This window comes from Budorcas taxicolor, chromosome 11 (assembly GCF_023091745.1).
Source record: "Budorcas taxicolor isolate Tak-1 chromosome 11, Takin1.1, whole genome shotgun sequence".
NCBI classification, from domain to species: domain Eukaryota; kingdom Metazoa; phylum Chordata; class Mammalia; order Artiodactyla; family Bovidae; genus Budorcas; species Budorcas taxicolor.
The window spans coordinates 142,481,056-142,493,577 of record NC_068920.1 but is presented as its reverse complement, the minus strand read 5'-3'; the positions used below and the strand labels follow the sequence as shown (position 1 = coordinate 142,493,577).

Below are 12,522 nucleotides of genomic sequence, written 5' to 3'. Positions count from 1 at the left end.
GCGACCAGCGCACCATGTGCGGGCGGCTGTGACCAGCGTACTAAGTGTGGGCCAGAGGAGCTACCCCATGTTCGGGGTCAGGGGCAGAAGCCGGGAGGACCCCATTCCCGCAGGGTGGCGGCCAAGAGGAGCCACCCCACATCCGAGGCCAGGGGTGGTGGCCAGGAGGAGCAACCCTGAGCCCAAGGGTAGGGGCAGTGGCCAGGAGGAGCAACCCCATGTCCAAGGAGCGGTGGCTGCACAGGCGCAGGAGGGGCTAGAGGAGCTATCCCACGTTGAAGGTCAGGAAGGGCGGTGGTGAGGAGATACCCTTCGTCCAAGGTAAGAAGCAGTGGCTGCGCTTTGCTGGAGCAGCCGTGAAGAGATACCCCACGCCCAAGGTAAGAGAAACCCAAGTAAGATGGTAGGTGTTGTAAGAGGGCATCAGAGGGCAGACACACTGAAACCATACTCACAGAAAACTAGTCAATCTAATCACACTAGGACCACAGCCTTGTCTAACTCAATGAAACTAAGCCATGCCCGTGGGGCAACCCAAGATGGGCAGGTCATGGTGGAGAGGTCTGACAGAATGTGGTCCACTGGAGAAGGGAATGGCAAACCACTTCAGTATTCTTGCCTTGAGAACCCCCATGAACAGTATGAAAAGGCAAAATGATAGAATACTGAAGGAGGAACTCCCCAGGTCAGTGGGTGCCCAACACGCTACTGGAGATCAGTGGAGAAATAACTCCAGAAAGAATGAAGGGATGGAGCCAGAGCAAAAACAATACCCAGTTGTGGATGTGACTGGTGATAGAAACAAGGTCTGATACTGTAAAGAGCAATATTGCATAGGAACCTGGAATCTCAGGTCCATGAATCAAGGCAAATTGGAAGTGGTCAAACAAGAGATGGCAAGAGTGAGCGTCGACATTCTAGGAATCAGCGAACTAAAATGGACTGGAATGGGTGAATTTAACTCAGATGACCATTATATCTACTACTGCAGGCAGGAATCCCTCAGAAGAAATGGAGTAGCCATCATGGTCAACAAAAGAATCCAAAATGCAGTACTTGGATGTAATCTCAAAAACGACAGAATGATCTCTGTTCGTTTCCAAGGCAAGCCATTCAATATCACAGTAATCCAAGTCTGTGCCCCAACAATAACGCTGAAGAAGCTGAAGTTGAACGGTTCTATGAAGACCTACAAGACCTTTTAGAAATAACATGCAAAAAAGATGTTCTTTTCATTATAGGGGACTGGAATGCAAAAGTAGGAAGTCAAGAAACACCTGGAGTAACAGGCAAATTTGGCATTGGAGTGCAGAATGAAGCAGGACAAAGGCTAACAGAGTTCTGCCAAGAAAATGCACTGGTCATAGCAAACACCCTCTTCCAACAACACAAGAGAAGACTCTACACAATGACATCACCAGATGGTCAACACTGAAATCAGATTGATTATATTCTTTGCAGCCAACGATGGAGAAGCTCTATACAGTCAACAAAAACAAGACCAGGAGCTGACTGTGGCTCAGATCATGAACTCCTTATTACCAAATTCAGACTGAAATTGAAGAAAGTAGGGAAAACCGCTAGACCATTCAGGTATGACCTAAATCAAATCCCTTATGATTATACAGTGGAAGTGAGAAATAGATTTAAGGGCCTAGATCTGATAGACAGAGAGCCTGATGAACTATGGAATGAGGTTCGTGACATTGTACAGGAGACAGGGATCAAGACCATTCCCATGGAAGAGAAATGCAAAAAAGCAAAATGGCTCTCTGGGGAGGCCTTACAAATAGCTGTGAAAAGAAGAGAGGCGAAAAGCAAAGGAGAAAAGGAAAGATATAAGCATCTGAATGCAGAGTTCCTAAGAATAGCAAGAAGAGATAAGAAAGCCTTCCTCAGCCATCAATGCAAAGAAATAGAGGAAAACAACAGAATGGGAAAGACTAGAGATCTCTTCAAGAAAATTAGAGATACCAAGGGAACATTTCATGCAAAGATGGGCTCGATAAGGGACAGAAATGGTATGGACCTAACAGAAGCAGAAGATATTAAGAAGAGGTGGCAAGAATACACAGAAGAACTGTACAAAAAAGATCTTCATGACCCAGATAATCACAATGGTGTGATCACTCATCTAGAGCCAGACATCTTGGAATGTGAAGTCAAGTGGTCCTTAGAAAGCATCACTATGAACAAAGCTAGTGGAGATGATGGCATTCCAGTTGAGCTATTTCAAATCCTGAGAGATGACGCTGTGAAAGTGCTGCACTCAATATACCAGCAAATTTGGAAAACTCAGCAGTGGCCACAGGAGTAGAAAAGGTCAGTTTTCATTCCAATTCCAAAGAAAGGCAATGCCAAAGAAAGCTCAAACTACTGCACAATTGCACTCATCTCCCACACTAGTCAAGTAATGCTGAAAATTCTCCAAGCCAGGCTTCAGCAATATGTGAACCGTGAACTCCCTGATGTTCCAGCTGGTTTTTGAAAAGGCAGAGGAACCAGAGATCAAATTGCTCACATCCGCTGGATCATAGAAAAAGCAAGAGAGTTCCAGAAAATGATCTATTTCTGCCTTATTGACTATGCCAAAACCTTTGACTGTGTGCATCACAGGAAACTGTGGAAAATTCTGAAAGAGATGGGAATACCAGATCACCTGACCTGCCTCTTGAGAAATCTGTATGCGGGTCAGGAAGTAACAGTTAGAACTGGACATGGAACAACAGATTGGTTCCAAATAGGAAAACGAGTATTTCAAGGCTGCATATTGTCAGCCTTATTTAACTTCTATGCAGAGTACATCATGAGAAACGCTGGACTGGAAGAAACACAAGCTGGAATCAAGATTGCCGGGAGAAATATCAATCACCTCAGATATGCAGATGACACCACCCTTATGGCAGAAAGTGAAGAGGAACTAAAATGCCTCTTGATGAAAGTGAAAGAGGAGAGTGAAAAAGTTGGCTTAAAGCTAAACATTCAGAAAACAAAGATCATGGCATCCGGTCCTATCACGTCATGGGAAATAGATGGGGAAACAGTGGAAACAGTGTCAGACTTTCTTTTTGGGGGAGCCAAAATCACTGCAGATGGTGATTGCAGCCTTGTAATTAAAAGACGCTTACTCCTTGGAAGGAAAGTTATGACCAAGCTAGACAGCATATTCAAAAGCAGAGATATTACTTTGCCGACCAAGGTCCGTCTAGTCAAGGCTATGGTTTTTCTTGTGGTCATGTACGGATGTGAGAGTTGGACTATGGAGAAGGGTGAGCACTGAAGAATTGACGCTTTTGACATGTGGTGTTGGAGAAGACTCTTGAGAGTCCCTTGGACTGCAAGGAGATCCAACCAGTCCATTCTGAAGGAGATCAACCCTGGGATTTCTTTGGAAGGACTGATGCTAAAGCTGAAACTCCAGTACTCTGGCCACCTCATGCAAAGAGTTGACTCATTGCTGGGAGGGATTGGGGGCAGGAGGAGAAGGGGACGACAGAGGATGAGATGGCTGGATGGCATCACTGACTCGATGGACCTGAGTCTATGTGAACTTCGGGAGTTGGTGATGGACAGGGAGGCCTGGCGTGCTGCAATTCATGGTGCCGCAGAGTCGGATACGACTGAGCGACTGAACTGAACTGAAGAGTTACAGTAAGAGTATAGCCATTATCATTGTTTGATTGTATGATTATCATAAAATGCTCAATTTTAGGAACCAGAAATCATAAAACTGTATCCTACTTACATTAAAATCTGAACTATACCTGTGCATGTGAAAAGTGAAAGTCGCTCAGTCGTGTCCGACTCTTTGCGACCCCATGGACTAAAGAGTCCATGGAATTCTCCAGGCCAGAATACTAGAGTGGGTAGCCTTTCCCTTCTCCAGGGGATCTTCCCAACCCAGGGATTGAACCCAGGTCTCCTGCACTGCAGGCGGATTATTTACCATCTGAGCCACCAGAGAAGCTGGAAAGTGAAAGTGAAAGTGAACGTGCATGTGGCTGAAGATAACACACACACTACTAGTGACCACTGTTAAAGTGCTAAGACTATGAGCAATTCTGTTCTCGACTTTCCAAATTTTCTGTAATGTTATATTCACTCATTTACTCACCAGTTGCTTACTGAATTCTGATACATAAGCGTCACTATGATAGGCATGCAATGCTTATATTTTTCCTAATATTTAAAATGTTAAGTTCATTTGGCCTCAAGAATACAAATTAAGTCTCATCTTAACCCATTTTGATAGATGCACCACATCCTTTGGAGCCACTCTGGGGCCTTTCAGGCCCTGCTGGATTGTGCCGCTCCAGAGCCAGATTTTAGTCACCTGTCAACCGCTCAAGCACATTTTTATTAGAGCTGTAAGAGGACTCTGTTGATTTAACAACAGCAACAACAGATAAAGCATCCTAGGACCAAACCTCACCTTCCTATTACTTCTTAAAATCAGTCATGTCCTATGTCTGGTTTTTCTGAAAAGCAGGCACAGGCGTCAAATACACAGCACCAACGACTGAGCAACTGAACTGAACTGAACTGAACGACCCCACCAGGAGGCAAACCTCCCCTACCCTCCATCCCCAACAGCTCCCTCCAAGTCACTCCACATAAAACTAATGTTTTATAATAGATGGCTGGCATTTTCTTAGCCTCTTATAGGTATGGATGAAAGGTATCTTTAGGAAAGCACTATTTTCACTGCACTGTAACTGTCTGCAAATACAGCCTCAAAACAAGTTCTGCAACCCCCAGCACCTATGACATAAAATCGGAAGCCACCAGTGACCAGCAAGGATCGGCTACAGTATTGTCTCTTCCCCTAAATAAACTGAGAATGCCTTTCTGTGACTGAGAAATACAAGATATCCTAGAACCCGTGTTTAGTTCAACAGACCTCTCTACGTCCCTGGTGATGTGGATGGAAAGACTGAGCCCCCAGGGAAGGTAGGTGACACATTTGGGTTCGTGACGAGTGAGAAGAGTGAAAGTCGGAATTCAGGTCTGTGGTGACCAAGCCAATTCTCCCCCTCACTGTCCACCATACAGTCACTCAGTCATGTTGGCCTTGTCACAGGATCTGACTGGGCGAGCGAATAAAATCAACTTCACAGCCCCACTGGACCCTGTATGACTTGCCCTCCAGCTCACCCCACCTCTCTAACCCAGTGTCCTCCTTTCTCCCACTCTCAGCCTACTCCTAAGACACTCACCTCCCTGCAGGCCTGCACAGCCTTTCCGCTTATCGGGCCCTCTGTCTGGAATATTCTCCCAGGGATCCTCATGCTCGTTCCTGTGGTTCCCTCAGGACGTGGCAGAAAGGCCACGTTATGGACGCGGCCTCCCTGAGCGCTGAGGCAGAGCGGGCACACCCTCCGTCCTCACGGGGCCACCCTCTCCTCACCCTGCATTGCTTTCTCCTTACCACGGGCATGCTGTGCTTCTGTTTGCTGTGGTCTTCACTGCCGTCTCCCCAGAGCTCAGAATGGTGCCGCACACGTGAGAAGTGTACTGAACACATAAAGGAATGAACGGATGAAGGACAGCATTTCACAGTGACAGACGGCGAAAGCACACTCGTGGCAGCAGGAAAGCTCATGACACGTGTCCAACCACCAGTGAGCACTCGGACACGGCCATGGTGGAAAGGGCCGGACAGAAAACGCCAGGCTCCAGAGGTCACTTACGGGCTCTGACGTGTACTCTTTTGGTTGGCTGGCTAGTTCTTAGAATCCTTTAAGGACTGTAAAAACTAGCTTAGCTAAGGGCAGTACAAAAACCGGCTGTGGGCTGAATTTGACCTGTAGGCTACGAGTGACTGACTCCCCAATCTAGAATATTAAACAACTTTAGTTGGAAGGATGAACTGACAATAAATTGTAGCCTTGAGTGCCAGGCTAGCTACGGAATCTGACCTGCAGGAGTTCAGGAGCCACTGAAGGCAAGTGGTATTCTGAAGATGATTGCATGGGAACGTTTCAGTCGGTTTTTTAGTTTAAAAACATGCTGCAGAATTTTTTTAAATATGAAACTACAAGTATCTGAGAAAAACTGTCATCATTTCTCAAGCCTGCCTTTGCCTGTCCTTCCCAAATCAGTTCAGGGTTCACTCCTTTGAGATGCTGTCGCTAACATCGTCTCCTCCCTTATATGTTCCTTTTAAAGCTCACCTGTATCAAAGAACCCATCTCACTGTGTTAAAATTGTCTGGTTACTCATACATTTCCCCTGACTAAACAATGTGATCTTTCAGGGAAGAAAATGTGCTTTTAAAAATCTCTGTACCCCTAGCCCTTAATACGATGTCTAGCACATTGTAGACAAACCGAAAATAGCTGCTAAATTACTCAACAACTCTGCTCAGTGTAAGAGTGTGCGGGAAGAACCTTTAAAAGTCCAATGAAATAGCATGTTCTCAACATGTCTCATGTCTCAAGAAATTTGTGGTCCAGAATGCGCCCAAAGGCTCCCTAGTGTCTTACTTACTTATCAGGGACCCTAGTGTCTTATTCCTGTAAGGTGGCCTCGAAAGACTAAAATTTACAAGGAGATTTTCAAGAACTTGAAATAAAAACCTCAGGACTAGATGTATGTTGTCAGGACAAAGCCAGTCAGTGGCGTTCAGAAGTCACGCAGGAAGAGGCAGCAGGACATTAGACGCTGGACATTAGGCAGCAAGGATTTTGAGTTTATTCACGGACAGCCACCCAGTGAAGGCATTGGACATCTGTCCCCAGGCTGGGTGCTGGCGACACGGACAAAATGAGATCAGGTCCCCGTCCCTGGGGACACTACACTTCAGCTGGAAAGACAGAGAGAGAAACGGCATTGCAAGGAGGCAGGATCCTTCTTCAAGCACAGGAGGATAAACACGACCTGCTAATGAGGACCTCCGAGGGGCAGTCTGTCTGGACAGGAAGGGAAGGGCCGGGGGGGCAGGGAGTGGGCAGGAAGGTTTGCTGAGGGACGCTGTCTCTAAAGGGAGTCCTCAGGGGTGAGGAGGCATTAAGACGGGAAAGGAAGAACTTCAAGGGTCCCTAGGTTAAAGGGGGGCTGGGGGGATGCTGGGGTAAATGGATGCCACATGGCCTGGATGCCGAGCGCAAGTAAAGGCCCATCAGTGCCTGAGTGAGGGAGAAGGACCGGGCCAGCATGAAGGACATGTGTGCTGGGCGAGAGGACAGCTCTCTATCACGCTCGTGCCTGGGAAGCCGTGCAAGGAAGGAGTTGACACAATCAGTGCTGTCGCTGTCATGAATGGCTTGATTCAAAATTCACCAAGACAGCTTCCCTTGTGTGCAGGTACCTTAAGGCTGATGAAATCTCACCAAGCAGATACTATTTTTTTCTTTTAAAAATGAATATAGTGTGACTTTCAGATAAGGTGGATATTTATAAAGTGATAGGTGCCTTAGGAAAAGCCAGATGCTACCTATAGAGTCAGGGCGGGAAAGCCAGGGTTTACCTACCGTTCACATTGCTAACAGCAACTGTATTAACTAATGGAAAAGTCAACAGCAAAATTATTTCACTCACACTTTGGTTTTAACATCACAGTTAATTTGAGAGATTGAAAAAATTTTCTTTGACTAATACAGGATAGATAGATATCCTTTCTTTCTGGGTTCTATTTAAAACCTCACTCCACTTTTCTTTCATCTCCTCCCTTTCAAGCATAGACACTCCAACGCTTACCATGTGCTGGGCCTAATCTTGGCACAGGGGATACAAAAGGAAATTAAAACACAATCTCTACCTTAGAAGAACATCCATCCTAATGGAAAAACCAAACACAAAAGTAAGTATTCATAAAATGTGACAGAAATATAAACTAACCTATGCAGGTGCAAGAAAAAGTATCTGTCTTAGAAAGGCAAGAAAGTCTTTACAAAGGAGGTGGCACCTAAGCCAGGGCTTGAAGGATGAGCAAGGATTTCTGTGAAGAAGCGGGTGAGGGGAACTTGCAACATGGTGAATTTGTTGTTCAGTCAGTAAGTCATATTCAACTCTTTGCGACCACATGGACTGTAGCACGCCAGGCTTCCCTGCCCTTCGCTCTGTCCTGGAGTTTGCTCACCTCATGTCCATTGACTCTACGATGCCATCCAATCATCTCATCCTCTGTCCCCCTGTTCTCCTGCCCTCCATCTTTCCCAGCACCAGAGTCTTTTTCAGTGAGTCAGCTCTTTGCATCAGGTGGCCAAAGCTTCCAAACATTTCTGCCCAAGACCCACAGATTGTATGCATCAAATCTCAATATCAAAATATATGCGTGGGCATGTATGCATATATTAAAAGCCCAAGTTTCATGAAACAATATACCCCCTACTGTGGTGAGGTACAATTTGGTATTCTCTGATATTGGTCTACTGTCCAGTATTTTTCCTGTTTTAATGCCAATCCAAAAACTGTAATTGCAGGATCCACTAATGGATTGTAACTCATAATTGGCAGGTGTAAAGCACCTGCCAATCTGCTCCAAGGATGACAGGATGACTTGCAGGGGCCAGCAAAGGTCGAGGCTACCAGTGAGGTATCAAATTATCTAAGTTAGATTTAACTGACTTCAACAAACAAGAAATCCCGTTATGTTCTTCTGACAGCATGATGTTACTCTCTCTGCTGACACTGAATGTTATATGTGGGTGCTTTGTATCGGTCTACTTTCCTTCCTAGATTATGAGATCCATCAGAGCAGGATCCATGTCTTACTCATTTTTTGACTCTCAGTGCTTAGCCTAACATTTTAAGCACTGTTTTAAATTGTAAACATAGAATATTATGAAATAGTACCTTAAATGTTATCCAACAGAAAACGAAATTGACAAGTTTGGGGAATGTTTGCTTTACTATAGTTTACAAGCTGCTGCTGCTGCTAAGTCGTGTCAGTCATGTCTGACTCTGTGCAACCCCATAGACGGCAGCCCACCAGGCTCCCCCATCCCTGGGATTCTCCAGGCAAGAACACTGGAGTGGGGTGCATTTCCTTCTCCAATGCATGAAAGTGAAAAGTGAAAGTGAAGTCACTCAGTTGTGTCTGACCCTCTTTGACCTCATGGACTGCAGCCCTCCAGGCTCCTCTGTCCATGGAATTTTCCCGGCAAGAGTACTGGAGTGGGGTGCCATTGCCTTCTCTGAGTTTACAAGCTATTCAAACATAAAAATAAGAATGCAAGTTTTGTCATAGTGAATCATATACTTTAAAAAATCAACAGTAGAATTCTGCTCCTCTGCTTTAACTGTCAATTGCTTATATAATAAAAATGAATCATGCAGGACACAGAGGCCACTTTATCTTTGCCTTTTCCCTTATGTAATAATCACAGTAATATTATCATTCTTCAGCAAAGTGTAAATGGCCCTATCCTTTGTACTGTTCACTTTCAGCACTGACATAGCTAATACGTCCCTAAGTTTTTCAACAACTTGAAGGTCACCTTTATCTTAATGAAGAGGGCCATGAAGAATGTTAGAAATGAGATGTTCCTGCAATCAGTAATGAAGGTTCCTGTCCACTGGGGCTGTGAAAGCATTCATTCACATTTTCCATTTAAAAATCTTTCCTATCATGTGCATGCATGGGATACACAACACAAACTATTATTATTAAGAGCATTTTAAGTAGATCTAATGAGTTTATGTCAAAACCAAGTGTAAGTATGAAAATCTAGATCTTATTCTAACTCTTACAACTATTTTGGATCATTCAAAACCAAACTGAACTGTTGCTAGATGTCTGAAACTGGGCTGAAAGGAATTCAAATGTCATTTTTAGATGTTCTAGGTGACAGTAAACAGAAAGAGGGATAAAGAAAAGCAGAAGGGGAACTGACTGGTACTGAGCACCTACTGACACCAAGATCTTTATTCTTGCTATTTTATTTAATCTCCACAATGGTTATTCAAGGTGCCCGTTCCAGATACCGTGCTTGTCTCCCTTACATCCACTCCATACCTTGTCTAGTAAATGCTGACCATGCAATGGGCATGGGACTGACTCAGGACTGCCTAGGGTTAGTCCTGATGCAGTCAGACCATTCACGGTAATCCCACACCTCTCACCACAGTGGTTAGTTCAGGTGGTGGGGCCAACTGACTACCAAAAGCCACAGGAATCTGTTTGGGGTGATGTAACCCCTGAGTGAGAGGCTCACGTTTTCTTTTCTGTGCACACGTGGAGCTTTCTCGCCCTACCTGGTGTATATGGATTAGGAAGTGATGCAGCCTGTTTCCATCAGTCAGCGCACTGAGGCAAAGAGCCTGAGGGTGAAGCCACCACCACAGACCACAGAGGGAAGAGACAGAAACTGGCTCGTGATGACCACTCACTGTTGAATCACCCAACCCTGAAGTCAGCCCCACCTCTGAGCTTTTGAGTTACATAAGCCAGGAAATTTTCTGCTCAGTTAAGCTAATTTAATTGGATTTTCACTTGTGTCTAAAAACATTCTAAAATTAATCTATATTTATATAGGAGTAATTATTATTCCCCATTATATAGAGGAGAAAACGCGAGTCATTTCCCCAAGGTCGAGCTTGATGGGAACTCAAGAAGGTCTAACTATAAACCTTTCTCTCTATTCATCACCGTGCTGCCACTCAAAGAACTTCACGATGTGTCTAAGATTCACCACAATTTAATTTGATACGATCAGAGGCCACAATATTCACTTCAGTTCAGTTCAGTCGCTCAGTCGTGTCCGACTCTTTGCGACCCCATGAACCGCACCACGCCAGGCCTCCCTGTCCGTCACCAACTCCCGGAGTCCACCCAAACCCATGTCTGTTGTGTTGGTGATGCCATCCAACCATATGATCCTGTCGTCCCCTTCTCCTCCTGCCCTCAATCTTTCCCAGCATCAGGGTCTTTTCGAACGAGACAACTCTCCACATCGGGTGGCCAAAGTATTGGAGTTTCAGCTTCAACATCAGTCCCTCCAATGAACACCAAGGACTGATCTCCTTTAGGATGGACTGGCTGGATCTCCTTGCAGTCCAAGGACTCTCAAGAGTCTTCTTCAACACCACAGTTCAAAAGCATCATTTCTTCGGTGCTCAGCTTTCTCCACAGTCCAACTCTCACATCCATACGTGACTACTGGAAAAACCAGAGCCTTGACTAGATGGATCTCTGTTGGCAAAGTAATGTTTCTGCTTTTTAATATGCTGTCTAGGTAGGTCATAATGTTCCTTCCAAGGAGTAAACATTTTTTAATTTCATGGCTGCAGTCACCATCTGCAGTGATTTTGGAGCCCCCAAAATAAAGTCTAACACTGTTTCCAATGTTGCCCCATCTATTTGCCGAAGTGATGGGACCAGATGCCATGATTTTAGTTTTTGAATGTTGAGCTTTAAGCCAACTTTTTCACTCTCCTCTTTCACTTTCATCAAGAGGCTCTTTAGTTCTTCTTCACTTTCTGCCATGGTCTTCTTCACTTTCTGCCATGGTCTGCATATCTGAGGTTATTGGTATTTTTCCCGGCAATCTTGATTCCAGCTTGTGCTTCCTCCAGCCCAGCGTTTCTCATGATGTACTCTGCATAGAAGTTAAATAAGCAGGGTGACAATATACAGCCTTGATGTACTCCTTTTCCTATTTGGAACCAGTCTGTTGTTCCATGTCCAGTTCTAACTGTTGCTTCCTGACCTGCATACAGGTTTCTGGAGAGGCACGTCAGGTGGTCTGGTATTCCCATCTCTTTCAGAATTTTCCACAGTTTATTGTGATCCACACAGTCAAAGGCTCTGGCATAGTCAATAAAGCAGAAATAGATGTTTTTCTGGAATTCTCTTGCCTTTTCGATGATCCAGCAGATGTCGGCAATCTGATCTCTGGTTCCTCTGCCTTTTCTAAAACCAGCTTGAACATCTGGAAGTTCACGGTTCACGTGTTGCTGAAGCCTGGCCTGGAGAATTTTGAGCATTACTTTACTGACATGTGAAATGACTGCAATTGTGCAGTAGTTTGAATATTCTTTGGCATTACTTTTCTTTGGGAATGGAATGAAAACTGCCCTTTTCCAGTCCTGTGGCCACTGCTGATATTTCCAAATTTGCTGACATATTGAGTGCAGCACTTTCACAGCATCATCTTTTAGAATTTGAAATAGCTCAACTGGAATTCCATTGCCTCCGTTAGCTTTGTTCGTAGTGATGCTTCCGAAGGCCCACCTGACTTCACATTCCAGGATGTCCAGTTCTAGGTGAGTGGGAGTGATCACACCTTCGTGATTATCTGGGTCATGAAGATCTTTTTTGTACAGTTCTTCTGTATATTCTTGCTACCTCTTCTTAATATCTTCTGCTTCTGTTAGGTCCAGGGAATGGCAAACCACTTCAGTATTCTTGCCTCAAGAACCCCATGAACAGTATGAAAAGGCAGAAAGATATGACATTGAGAGATGGACTCCCCAGGTCAGTAGGTGCCTAATATGTTACTGGAGATCAGTGGAGAAATAAGTCCAGAAAGAATGAAGGGATGGCGACAATATTAATGGAGAGAATTTTCCAGATTTTCC

The 12,522-nt window shown here is 44.8% G+C and overlaps 1 protein-coding gene across 1 annotated transcript in view; it reads right to left on the bottom strand.

Annotated features, from left to right (window-relative positions):
- Nucleotides 1-12,522, bottom strand: part of NBAS (NBAS subunit of NRZ tethering complex) — a 336,306-nt gene that overhangs the window by 62,624 nt on the left and 261,160 nt on the right. The gene's annotated exons all lie outside the window — the stretch shown is intronic.